Here is an 11,084-nt window from a genome sequence, read left to right as displayed (position 1 = left end):
GGAAATCACTTTTTTCTCAACTATTCATGTTCACCTTTTTCCTATTTTTTTCCATTTTTTTCTTTAAAGATGTATTATAGAGAAATTGTTATCTTCAATTTGATGCTACTTTTCTCAGTTACTAGTTAGTTCTATTCATGCCACTTATTTATTATTTCCAGGCTGTTGTTGATGCACTGAATGATTTTCAGTGATTCTCCAAAGAATCAATGAATTAAGAATAGTCTTAAATAGAACTTTTTAAAAAAATTAAACATTTTCTTTATTTTAAAAAATTATTTATTTATTTTAATCAGAGGCTAATTACTTTACAATATTGTGGTGGTTTTTGCCATGCATTCACATGAATCAGCCATGGGTGTACATGTGCTCAACATCCTGAAGGCCCCTCTCACCTCTCTTCCCATGCCATCTCTCAGAGTCATCCCAGTGCACCAGCCCTGAGCACCCTGTCTCATGCATCAAACCTGGACTGGCAATCTATTTCACATATGATAATATGCATGTTTCAATGCTATTCTCTCAAATCATCCCACCCTCGCCTTCTCCCACAGAGTCCAAAAGTCTGTTCTTTTCATCTGTGTCTCTTTTGCTGTCTCACATATAGGGTCATCATTACCATCTTTCTAAATTCCATATATATGCATTAATATACTGTATTGGTGTTTTTCTTTCTGACTTACTTCGCTCTGTATAATAGGCTCCAGTTTCATCCACCTCATTAGAACTGATTCAAAAATGCCTTCTTTTTAATGGCTGAGTAATATTCCATTGTGTATATGTACCACAGCTTTCTTATCCATTCATCAGCTGATGGACATCTAGGTTGCTTCCATGTCCTAGCTATTGTAAACAGTGCTAGGATGAACATTGGGGTACATGGGTTTATTTCAATTCTGGTTTCTTCGGTGTGTATGCCCAGCAGTGGGAATTCTGGGTCATATGGCAGTTCTATTTTCAGGTTATTAAGGAATTTCCACATTGTTTTCCATAGTGGCTGTACTAGTCTGCATTCCCACCAACAGTGTAAGAGGGTTCCCTTTTTCTGCACCCTTTCCAACATTTATTGTTTGTAGACTTTTTGATAGCAGCTATCCTGCCGGCGTGAAATGGTACCTCATTGTGGTTTTGTTTTGCATTTCTCTGATAATGAGTGATGTTGAGCATCTTTTCATGTGTTTGTTAGCCATCTGTATGCCTTCCTTGGAGAACTGACTGTTTAGTTCTTTAGCCCATTTTTTGATTGGGTTGCTTATTTTTCTGGAATTGAGCTTCAAGAGTTGCTTTTTTTTTTTTTTTTTGAGATTAATTCTTTGTCAGTTGCTTCATTTGCCATTATTTTCTCCCATTCTGAAGGCTGTATTTTCACCTTGCTTACAGTTTCCTTCATTGTGCAAGAGCTTTTAAGTTTACTTAGGTCCCATTTGTTTATTTTTGCTTTTATTTCCAATATTCTGGGAGGTGGGTCATAGAGGATCCTGCTGTGATTTATGGCAGAGAGTGTTTTGCCTATGTTCTCTTCTAGGAGTTTTATAGTTTCTGGTCTTACATTTAGATCTTTAATCCATTTGGAGTTTATTTTTGTGTATGGTGTTAGAAAGTGTTCTAGTTTCATTCTTTTACAAGTGGTTGACCAGTTTTCCCAGCACCACTTGTTAAAGAGATTGTCTTTTCTCCATTGTATATTCTTGCCTCCTTTGTCAAAGATAAGGTGTCCATAGGTGCATGGGTTTATCTCTGGGCTTTCTATTTTGTTCCATTGATCTATATTTCTGTCTTTGTGCAAGTACCATACTGTCTTGATGACTGCAGATTTGTAGTAGAGCCTGAAGTCAGGCAGGTTGATTCCTCCAGTTCCATTCTTCTTTCTCAAGATTGCTTTGAATATTCGAGGTTTTTTTTTTTTTTCATACATATTGTGAAATTATTTGTTCTAATTCTCTGAAAAATAGCGTTAGTAGCTTGATAGGGAGTGCATTGAATCTATAGATTGCTTTGAGTAGTATACTCATTTTCACTATATTGATTCTTCTGATCCATGAGCATGGTATATTTCTCCACCCATTTGTGTCATCTTTGATTTCTTTCATCAGTGTTTTATAGTGTTCTATATAGAGGTCTTTTGCTGCTTTAGGAAGATATAGTCCTAAGTATTTTATTCTTTTCATTGCAATGGTGAATGGAATTGTTTCCTTAATTTCTCTTTCTATTTGCTCATTATTAGTGTATAGGAATGCAAGGTATTTCTGTCTGTTGATTTTATATCCTGCAACTTTACTATATTCACTGATTAGCTCTGGTTATTCTCTGGTGGAGTCTTTAGGGTTTTCTATGTAGAGGATCATTTCATCTGCAAACAGTGAGAGTTTTACTTCTTCTTTTCCAATCTGGATTCCTTTTATTTCTTTTTCTGCTCTGATTGTTGTGGCCAAATCTTCCAAAAGTATGTTGAATAGTAGTGGTAAGAGTGGACAGCTTTGTCTTGTTCCTGACTTTATGGGAAATGCTTTCAATTTTTCACCATTGAGGATGTTTACTCTGGGTTTATTATATATGGATTTTATTATGTTGAGTTATGTTCCTTCTATGCCTGATTTCTGGAGGGTTTTTATCATAAATGGATGTTGAATTTTGTCAAAGGCTTTCTCTGCATCTATTGAGTTGGAGAAGGAAATGGCAACCCACTCCAGTGTTCTTGCCTGGAGAGTCCCAGGGACGGGAAGCCTGGCGGGCTGCTTTTTATGGGATTGCACAGAGTCGGACACGACTGAAGTGATGCAGCAGCAGCATCTATTGAGATAATCATATGGTTTTTTCTTTTAATTGGTTAATGTGGTGTATCACATTGATTGATTTGTGGATATTGAAGAATCCTTGCATCCCTGGGATGAAGCCCACTTGGCCATGATGTATGATCTTTTTAATATGTTGTTGAATTCTGTTTGTTAGAATTTTGTTAATTATTTTTGCACCTATGTTCCTCAGTGATATTGGCCTGTAGTTTTCTTTTTTTGTGGCATCTTATTTTTAATAGAACTTTTAACATATTCCATTTTGTCTCAGCATAGATTTTCCCGTTACATAATTATCTGTTTGAGATCCCTAGAACAAGTTGTTTTACTCCTGCACTGTATTTTCTTCAATTTTCTATAAATCCAAATCTAAACATGTGTCTTTCATTAAACCTTCCTCATTGGGGCAATATAAAATGTACGTTAATATACAAATTTTCAAGTGGAATAGATCTCATTGCATTTCCACTGCATTTCCTTAGTTCAGTTTAGTTCAGTTACTCAATTGTGTTCGATTCTTTGTGACTCCATGGACTTCAGGATGCCAGGCTTTCCTGCCCATCACCAACTCCTGTAGCTTGCTCAATCTTATGTCCATCAAGTCAGTGATGTCATTCAATCATCTCATCCTCTGTCGTCACCTTGCTCCTCTTGCCTTCAGTCTTTCCCAGCATCAGGGTCTTTTCCAGTGGTCAGTTCGTTGCATCACGTGGCCAAAGTATTGGGGTCTCAGCTTCAGTATCATTCTTTCCAATGAATATTTGGGGTTGATTTCTTTTAGTATTGACTGGTTTTTTCTCCTTGCTGTCCAAGGGACTCTCAAGGGTTCTGCAACACCATAGTTCAAAAGCATCAATCAAAAGCTTCATCAGAGCTCAGTTTTCTCTATGGTGCAACTCTCACATCCATGCATGACTACTGACTGGAAAAACCATAGCTTTGACTTTGTCAGTAAAGCCCCTATCATTTCTGTTCAAGACTATTTCCACAGTTTATTAAATATTTCTCACCAGTCTCTTCTTTAATCTGTCATTCACACTATTGGCCAGAGAAGGCAATGGCACCCCACTCCAGCACTCTTGCCTGGAAAATCCAATGGACAGAGGAGCCTGGAAGGCTGCAGTCCATGGGGTCACTGAGGGTCGGGCACGACTGAGTGACTTCACTTTCACTTTTCACGTTCATGCATTGGAGAAGGAAATGGAAACCCACTCCAGTGTTCTTGCCTGGGGAATCCCAGGGACGTGGTGGACTGCCATCTATGGAGTCACACAGAGCCAGACACGACTGAAGTGACTTAGCAGTTAGCAGTCACATTATTGGCAGAGTCATGATTTTTTAAAAAGCTGATATAATTCTTTTATTAGCATTCACTAGTTCCCCATGACTTACAGGATGAGTTTTAAAAGTTTTAACTTGACAAAAGATTCTGAGTTCTTTAACTTAACTATTGGATAATTACAGTGCCATTAATTAGAAATGAGATTGGAAAAATAATTCAAAAAATAAATTTGGCCAGTGGGGTGATAATTAAGAAATGAGTCCAATTTTAGACATATTGAGTTGAATATGCCTGACAAATTTTCAGTTTTCAATATTTTATTTTCTACTTCTAACTCCACCCCATCATTCAGTAGAATACTAAGAGGATTAGTTGCAAAGCTATTCATTTGATGGGACTTAATGATTGGTTGATAAGATGTTATTGAGGATGATTCTCATATTTACAACTTGGGAAACTGGATGTGTGAAATATCTCTGTATCTATTGTAGGGCAGATAACATAGGGTTAAACAGAAGTTAAGTGTAGAAAGATTAAGATTTCAGTTTATGCTGGGTGATATTGATGTAATCATGGGGTATTCAATTAGTACTGTTTAATAAGCAGTACTGTAAGTTCCCTGATAGCTCAGATGCCTGCAATGAGGGAAACCCAAGTTCAATCCCTGGGCTGGGAAGATCCCCTGGAGAAGGGAGTGGCTATCCACTCCAGTATTCTTGCCTGGAGAATTCCATGGACAGAGGAGCCTGTGGGGCTGGAGTCCATGGTGTTGCAAAGAGTAGGACAAGACTGAGTGACTACACTTTCACTCTCTGTGAATTTAGAGATCATGGGAGAGATGGCTAGGGAAGATTAGAAACACAGGTTTGGAAGTCAATTATATATTGGTGGTACTAAAGATATTGAGGTGGGTAAGATTACTCATTCAGGGAAAAGGTTTGTGCTAATAATTCATTAACCAATATGTCTTCTCTTTATAGATACAGTCTTCTGGGAGAAAGAACAGAGATCCTTGAATTCAGTGGTTAAATTTGAAGGCAGGATAATAGGCCCATTAGAGGGGATCGCTTTAAAGTTCTATCCCAATGCCCCAGTCAATGGTATTGCATCCCCTCAGATTTGTGAGCAGGAAAACATGTTTGAATAGGATTGATTGGCCCTCATGTCTACTCCTTTGCTTCTTATTATGACACTATGTCTGCTATGGGCATTCAAAAAAGTGTTATGAGGATAACAAGATGAAAATATGAAGAAGAGTACTTTGGTGTACATAAGAAATAATGCATCATACATGACCAGTAGTTGACTTTTAGAGGTTATGACTTTGAAGCAATCATAAATTGATTATACTAAAATAACTTTTCTCTGAAGGGGAAAATGTAATGAAGGGGATCAGTACATTTGCTCTGAAGGGGATCACATCTTTCATCCTCCACATGAGTGTATGCACTAGCTAGAAAAGTCACAAGATTTCACTGGTGAACTGGATTGGGAGCCACAAAGTCATATTTGTTGCCACTGTTTGATAATCTATAGTTTTAGGAAACAGATGCATTAAGCATTGGAAACAAGTGGAGTTTCTTGTTTATTTGTTTGTTTTGGCACAGATGTCTTTTGATCCCCCTTTGGGATATATTCCCACATGGACTGTTCATTGCAAAAGAAAAAAAAATGTTTTCTAATTATACAGCTTAAAAGCAAACATAAAAATTATAGCTGTCTGATTGCACAAGGGCCCTCTTATAGCTCATTTATAGATTTTCAAAGTGAAAGGTTTCAGAAATGAAAAGAATAATTGACAGCTCTATATCTGTAATGTAATTAGCTCTAGTGATACTTACACATATATTAAAAAAAAAAACACTTTAGTTTGTATAGTTTGCAACATGAGACCTGCTTCAGCTTGTAATATCTCATAATGCTAATTTTAGCTCTAATATTCCTCTATTTAATGGAAAAAATACATATAAAAGATACCTGTATCTTCAAATATGACTCATATTTTCTACTTTTCATCAAACTAATGCTGAAGTCCTATCACATATTAAGTGTTGCTACAAGTTAATAATATTTCAGCTTTATGTCTTATCCTGGGATAATAACCTGACATTGTTCAGTGACTGTGCAGACCAGTACAATTAGAGAAGTATCCTGTCTCCTCTATGTACCTAATCTAAACATTTGTATAGTTAATACTTTGAAAGAACATTTATTTATTAATTCAATAAGTATTTATTGATCAATGACTATGTTAAAAGCACACTTTTGAGTAAATGAGTAACTAATGCAAGTCAGAGTTTGTCAGTGCTATAATGGTGGTACAAATAAGATGCTATTATGATATATAAAGAGTAGTGATCACATTAGGAAAGGCTTCATTGAGAGTAGATTTTGAGATTGCTTCTAAATTTCTGTAAGAGAAAATGCATTAGCTTTGGAAAACTGGTTATTCTAGTTTGAATTAATTAGACTTAACATCTTATGAGAGATAGGACGGACAGACAATCAAAGAGAAAGTCATAGAAAGCTTTGACTAGGGATTGTGGAGTTTATTTAACTAGTGATAAGGAACTATTAGATATTTTTAATATAAGGAGTCATAATAAGGGTAATATTTTGGTAGTGTTTCTTGGGCAACTATGTCAGCAATGAATTTCAGTGAGAAGCAATTGGAGATAGGGAGACTGTTGCAATGCAGATGTGGATCAGATGTGGCAATAGAAATGAAAAGATGGGTAGATGATAATTAGGATTTAGAGGAATAGGAATAGTATAAGAGCTTGAGATTAAGAAAAAAAGACCCCCTTTTCTCATGCGTACATTCTCAGTCGCTTCAGTCATGTCTGACTCTTTGTGACCCTATGGACTGTAGCCTGCAAGGCTCTTCTCTCCATGGTGTTTTCCAGGAAAGAATACTGGAGTGGGTTGTGATGCTCTCCTCCAGGGGATCTCCTTTTCTCATATAACTCATTAAAATTTATCTTCTATCCCGTTAGTGACTTGAAGTATTTTGTGAGTTTTCTTCATGATGTGACAGTACAATATTCAGTGATAAACTGTGAACAAAGAATTAGTGAACAAATGGGTTACTAGTTTCAAAAGAGCAACAAATCACCACCACCTGGGAAAGCCAAGCTTTCCTTGTAATATTCTAATTGTCTTGCTTAACGATCTTTTTTTTTTTCCTCTTGTAACTTGCTGTCTTTAAAAATGGTTGTTTTCTTTACTATGTTCTGTGACTCAGTTGTGTCCAACTCTTTGAGACCCCACGGACTGTAATCTGTCAGAGTCCTCTGTCCATGGGAATTTTTCAGGCAAGAATACTGGAGTGGGTTGCCATGCCCTTCTCCAGGGAATCTTCCCAACCCAGGGATCAAACCCAGGTCTCTTGCATTACAGGTAGATTCTTTACTGTCTAAGCCACCATGGAAGCTCTTCTTTGCTATACTATGTAGGAAATGAGTAGAAACACTTTAAAGGTTATTATCATTGCAGTTTTGAAAAGGAATCTTAGAGAAAGAGATTATAGAAAAGGGGCTAAACAACAAGAAATAGAATATGACACTTTTCCAGTAAAGCCTAAAATAGCAGGAATGTAAAAAAATCAAATAGCATGTCTTCAAACTATGTGACTTCTGAAATAAAAGCAAAAATAAACAAATGGAACCTAATTAAAATTAAAAGCTTCTGCACAACAAAGGAAACTATAAGCAAGGTGAAAAGACAGCGTTTAGAATGGGAGAAAATATTAGCAAATGAGGCAACTGACAAAGGATTAATCTCAAAAATATACAAGCAACTCCTGCAGCTCAATTCCAGAAAAATAAACGACCCAATCAAAAAATGGACCAAAGAAGTAAACAGACAGTTCTCAAAAGAAGACATACAGATGGCTAACATACACATGAAAAGATGCTCAACATCACTCATTATCGGAGAAATGCAAGTCAAAACCACAATGAGGTACCATTTCACGCCAGTCGGAATGGATGCGATACAAAAGTCTGCAAGGAATAAATGCTGGAGAAGGTGTGGAGAAAAGGGAATCTTCTTACACTGTTGGTGGGAATGAAAATTAGTACAGACACTATGGAGAACAGTGTGGAGTTTCCTTAAAAAACTGGAAATAGAGCTGCCAAATGACCCAGCAATCCCACTGCTGGGCATACACACCGAGGAAACCAGAATTGAAAGAGACACGTGTACCCAATATTCATCGCAGCACTGTTTATCATAGCCAGGACATGGAAGCAACCTAGATGTCCATGAGCAGACGAATGGATGAGAATGTATTCATGGTACATATACATAATGTATACGTATCCATTGTACATATACACAATGGAGTATTACTCAGCCATTAAAAATACATTTGAAGCAGTTCTAATGAGGTGAGTGAAACTGGAGCCTGTTATACAGAGTGAAGTAAGCCAGAAAGAAAAACACCAATACAGTATACTAACGCATATATATGGAATTTAGAAAGATCATAATGATAACCCTGTATGCGAGACAGCAAAAGAGATATAGATGTATAGAACAGTCTTTTGGACTCTGTGGGAGAGGGCTAGAGTGGGATGATTAGGGAGAATGGCATTGAAGCAGGATGCTCGGGGCTGGTGCACTGGGATGACCCTGAGAGATGGGATGGGGACAGAGGTGGGAGGGGGGTTCAGGGTGGGGAACACGTGTACACCTGTGGCAAATTCATGTTGATGTATGGCAAAACTAATACAATATTGTAAAGTAATTAGCCTCCAATTAAAATAAATAAATTTATATTAAAAATTAAAACAAACAACAACAACAAAAAAAACAATGTGCCTTCTAAGTAACATTTTTTTCATCCTTCTTCTCCAACTATCCTTTCCCTTCCTTTAAATTCCTGTCACAACAACAATAACGAAAACCCTGAATGTATTGTTGGTTCAGTGCAGTTCAGTTCAGTTCACTCTCTCAGTTGTGTCTGACTATTTGGGACCACATGAATTGCAGCATGCCAGGCCTCCCTGTCCATCACCAACTCCCAGAGTTCACTCAGACTCACGTCCTTCGAGTCAGTGATGCCATCCAGCCATCTCATCCTCTGTCGTCCCCTTCTCCTCCTGCCCCCAATCCCTCCCAGCATCAGAGTCTTTTCCAATGAGTCAACTCTTCGCAGGAGGTGGCCAAAGTACTGGAGTTTCAGCTTTAGCATCATTCCATCTAAAGAACACCCAGGACTGATCTCTTTTAGAATGGACTGGTTGGATCTCCTTTCAGTCCAAGGGACTCTCAAGAGTCTTCTCCAACACCACAGTTCAAAAGCATCAAGTCTTCGGCACTCATCCTTCTTCACAGTCCAACTCTCACATCCATACATGACCACAGGAGAAACCATAGCCTTGACTAGATGGACCTTTGTTGGCAAACTAATGTCTCTGCTTTTTAATATGCTATCTAGGTTGGTCATAACTTTCCTTCCAAGAAGTAAGCATCTTTTAATTTCATGGCTGCAGTCACCATCTGCAGTGATTTTGGACCCCAGAAAAATGAAGTCTGACACTGTTTCCAGTGTTTCCCCATCTATTTCCCATGAAGTAATGGGACCAGATGCCATGATCTTCATTTTCTGAATGTTGAGCTTTAGGCAAACTTTTTCATTCTCCTCTTTCTCTTTCATCAAGATGCCCTTTAGTTCCTCTTCACTTTCTGCCATAAGGGTGGTGTTATCTGCATATCTGAGGTTACTGATATTTCTCCCGGCAATCTTGATTCCAGCTTGTGCTTCTTTGAGCCCAGCATTTCTCATGATGTACTCTGCATATAAGTTAAATAAGCAGGATGACAATATGCAGCCTTGATGTACTCCTTTTCCTATTTGGAACCAGTCTGTTGTTCCATGTCCAGTTCTGACTGTTACTTCCTGACCTGCATATAGGTTTCTAAAGAGGCAGGTCAGGTGGTCTGGTATTCCCATCTCTTTCAGAATTTTCCATAGTTTATTGTGATCCAAACTGTCAAAGGCTTAAGCATAGTAAATAAAGCAGAAATAGATGTTTTTCTGGAACTCTCTTGCTTTTTCCATGATCCAGCGATGTTGGCAATTTGAAATCTGGTTCTTCCGTCTTTTCTAAAACCAGCTTGAACATATGGAAGTTCATGGTTCACGTATTGCTGAAGCCTGGCTTAAAGAATTTTGAGCATTACTTTACTAGCATGTGAGATGAGTGCAATTGTGAAGTAGTTTGAGCATTCTTTTGCATTGCCTTTCTTTGGGATTGGAATGAAAACTGACCTTTTCCAGTCCTGGGGCCACTGCTGAGTTTTCCAAATTTGCTGGCCTATTGAATGCAGCACTTTCACAGCATCATCTTTCAGGGTTTGAAATAGCTCAACTGGAATTCCATCACCTCCACTAGCTTTGTTCATAGTGATGCTTTCTAAGCCCCACTTGACTTCACTTTCCAGGATGTCTGGCTCTAGGTGTGTGATCACACCATCATGATTATCTGGGTTGTGAAGATCTTTGTTAGGTCTTTCCTATTCCACAGACTTCCTAAAAGTACCTGGATTTTTGGGGAGACTTTGATGGTGGTGGTAATTCTTCCTTTGGACATAATTGGATTATGCTTCCTACTTTCTAACTCATTGCTGTATCAGAAAGGCAGTTTCTAAGCTTGAAATTCCAATGCACAACTAAGGAATTTTCTAGTTTAGAATGATGGGCATGGAGTCTGGGGGATCTTGGGAGGACTTTAAAATTTTTGTCTATGAAGGTCAACCTCTGTCAGCAATAGGAAAATGGGCTTACTATTACTATTAAAGCATGGGTTATACTTTCTTTCTATTGCTGAAGTATTAAATGACTGATTAAAAGGCTTGCCATGTTTTTTCTCTAAGTTGTATTTTCCCTTGTGTTCATTCAACAGCACCAGGAGACCAGTATCTATTTCAAACCTCAGTTCAGAGCAGCCTACCACATCCTACTTCCTCTGCATGTTAAATGTGTTATTTTGGTTGCTGCTTTG

This window comes from Bubalus kerabau, chromosome X (genome assembly GCF_029407905.1).
Source record: "Bubalus kerabau isolate K-KA32 ecotype Philippines breed swamp buffalo chromosome X, PCC_UOA_SB_1v2, whole genome shotgun sequence".
In the NCBI taxonomy this organism is placed as follows: Eukaryota; Metazoa; Chordata; class Mammalia; order Artiodactyla; family Bovidae; genus Bubalus; species Bubalus kerabau.
This window is presented reverse-complemented; position numbering follows the sequence as displayed.